Raw genomic sequence first — 2,885 nt, 5'->3', positions numbered from 1 at the left:
GGCCCGCGCTGAACGCGGGGCCGGGGGCTCCGGGCGCCCCGTCTGCCCCGAGAACTGACCGCCGGTAACGGGAACGGAGCGGGAAGGCTGGTTTTTCCAGAGTCCTGCAGTTTGTCTCTGTCCTCGGAGCTGTCAGAGCAGCGGTGGCGCCAGGGGGTGCAGCGAGCACGGGGCAAATCCTCCTGGATCGTTTGTTGCACTGGAACTGTGAAAGTTTGACCTGCAAACCTGGACTTGCTTATGTGCAAATCAGAGCTGCTAATCTATAAGTGTGTGTGGATTTAAATTAAAATGCTTTTGAAAGCATAAACGGTCATTTTTTAGGAGACGATAACGAGATGTTTTACATATTTGAGCATAAAATCCTTAAAACGTTTGTTCTAGACGTGACAGCCGAGTCAGTAGGTGTAGCTGTTGCTGCACCTCCCTCGGAGGGGGAGGCAAACGCTGAGCTGTGTCGCTACCTCTCGAAGGTGCTGGATGTGAAGAAGAGTGAAGTTGTTTTAGAGAAGGTAAAATTCCTGCTCTCTGGAACCCTTTTAATGTCATGAAAGGGATTTTCTATATTGCCTAATGATGAAAAACATTAAAGATCAAAGAAACTTTGATACCTGCACCACAATTTAGTGTGCAATTTATGCCAAGGTTACACATCTGCATATTTTGTAGTATGCAACAATTTTCAGCACTGTAGAACTGGAACAATTTTTTGCAGTATGTGGTAGAAGTTATTTGTTGGGCAGGAACAGATCAAGATATTCAAATGAGAATGCAAGATAGATGGTGTAACAAAAGACTACAAGAAAAGAGTGCAAGATGCCGAGTACAGGGAGCTGCTCAGTTCAATCCAAAAGACACTTGAAAGCTCTTTACTGGAGTTAATGGAATGATTGAGAACAAATTAGTGCAGGAGAAACTACAGCTGATCTTGATCTTTAATCAGAATAATTCTCATAATTATGTATTTTTCAGATTTGTGTGGTTCATGTTCTCTGTGTTCTTCAGAGATTTTTCTTGTTCTCGTGTCAAGTGTAGTTCACAACATTTGTGCTTTGCAGATAATGTGCATTTCATTTTCTGAAGTAACTTTTGCATTTGTATGAGTTTTTTCTGACAACTAACTGTCACATTTAAGCAAGAGCATGTGTAAGTACTAGGGGTGCAGCTGGGCCTCAGGAGTTTCCCTGTGTTAGAATTTACATGCCTTGATTTCGGTGAGCAGAAGCTGTTTTGGTCACTGCACTTAATAAATAATTTAGTTTATTAACTAATTGTGCTTAAAGTCAGTCTTGCCAACCATGTTCATTTATATTTTATGAATATAAGAGCATAATGAAAATTGGGCTTTTTATTGTTGTCTAGTGGTGTAAATGTAGTTGTAGAAGTTTGTTAAATTAAAGTTGTAAGTGACGTGATCACTGAACTGAGCATGAACTGTGTTGCCAAAAGGTAGAGGTGTGAAGATTTGAGTTTTGTTTTTCTTGAATCAGGGACAAACTGCTTCATTTTTTAATCAAAGGTTACAGGTAATGCTGTTTTCCTACCTTAGAGGTGTGTTCAGGTTTAACAAGATTATTCTCATTACTGCTGAGAAGAGTTGAACATAAAAGGGGCCAGTGTTGTCTGACTTTCTTGACCCAGTTGTTCTAACCTATGGTGTCCAAATAATTCCATGCAAGTGTTTGTTTTTCACAAGCTGCTGTTTTTTCTCATTGTGGTAAAGTCTGTATTTTAGCTGTGGCTTTGATTTTTTAATTTTTTTTTCCCATCCTGATCTTCTAGGTGTAAACAGCAAGTGATTTTTGGTACTGATTGTTCTCTTATGTGCTACTTGCTTTATGATAAACCAATCAAAATCAGGAAACTGGGGGGAAATTATCCAGTATGAGAGAGAGGTTACCAGATTTCTGTGCAAGGGCCTTGATTTTTATCATCAGTTGGCTAGATTGCTTCAAAACTCTATTTTTTCATTTTAAATTTCATGCTTTATTTTTCCTTCAAGATGTCCCTCATAGGCTTTTCAAACTTTTTGCAGATTAACAAGCAACTTGTTTATCATGTTTTACTGAATACTGGCAAAGTTGTGTCTTCAGGCAATATGAAATGACATTGCAGGTTTGCCACTGGCCATTTATTATTTTTCAGTAATAAAAAAAACAGGTCAGTCATATTTCAAATAACTTCTCTATGAATCTGGGTATCTTTTAGGTTATGTATGATGTGGTTTCATTTAGTTGATGTTATCAACCTGAGAACTCAGATTAAGAGTAACTAATACTCTGGGAGACAACCCTGAAGAAAGATCTGAAAGTGCAGTTACACACTTCTTAAAAACAAAAATGCAAATCAGTTTCAGTCTTGCTTCTAGGCAATACAAGTGAATTATGGAAACATCACTTCTCACTTTTTGATCTAACCTATAAAAAAGCATCAATTCAGGGCATGCTCTGGGTACTGAATCCAGTTTTAAAAGAGGAGTAGATAAGAGATTGGTTTTTTTGCCTTTCATATAACTAGAAAGGACATTGGTAAACTCTCTGTTACTGCTGTTAATGCTGCATATCCACAATTTAAGACTTCTTTTTGAAGTATCTGATATGTTTACATTACATTGAGATTTTTTTTGATTATGTGTTTGGTGGTGATTCTCTGAAAGATATTTTTGTGTGTATGTGTCTAAACCAGGGTGGTAAATCACGTGAAAAACTGGTGAAGATTTTGGCATCGATGACGCCAGACGAGATTTTAGAAAAACTCAAAAAAGAAGCTTCCAGTTGACCTAAAACATGAACAGGCAGTGGGACAATGCATCTTGGTAAATGGACTGATGTATTTTCTTATTTAAACCTAATTCTGTTGCGATTGTGGGTAAAGACTAGGGAAAG

The sequence above is a fragment of the Chaetura pelagica genome, unplaced genomic scaffold (assembly GCF_000747805.2).
Source record: "Chaetura pelagica isolate M959 unplaced genomic scaffold, ChaPel_1.0 scaffold222, whole genome shotgun sequence".
NCBI classification, from domain to species: Eukaryota; Metazoa; Chordata; class Aves; order Apodiformes; family Apodidae; genus Chaetura; species Chaetura pelagica.
Note: the sequence above shows the minus strand (reverse complement) of the source record.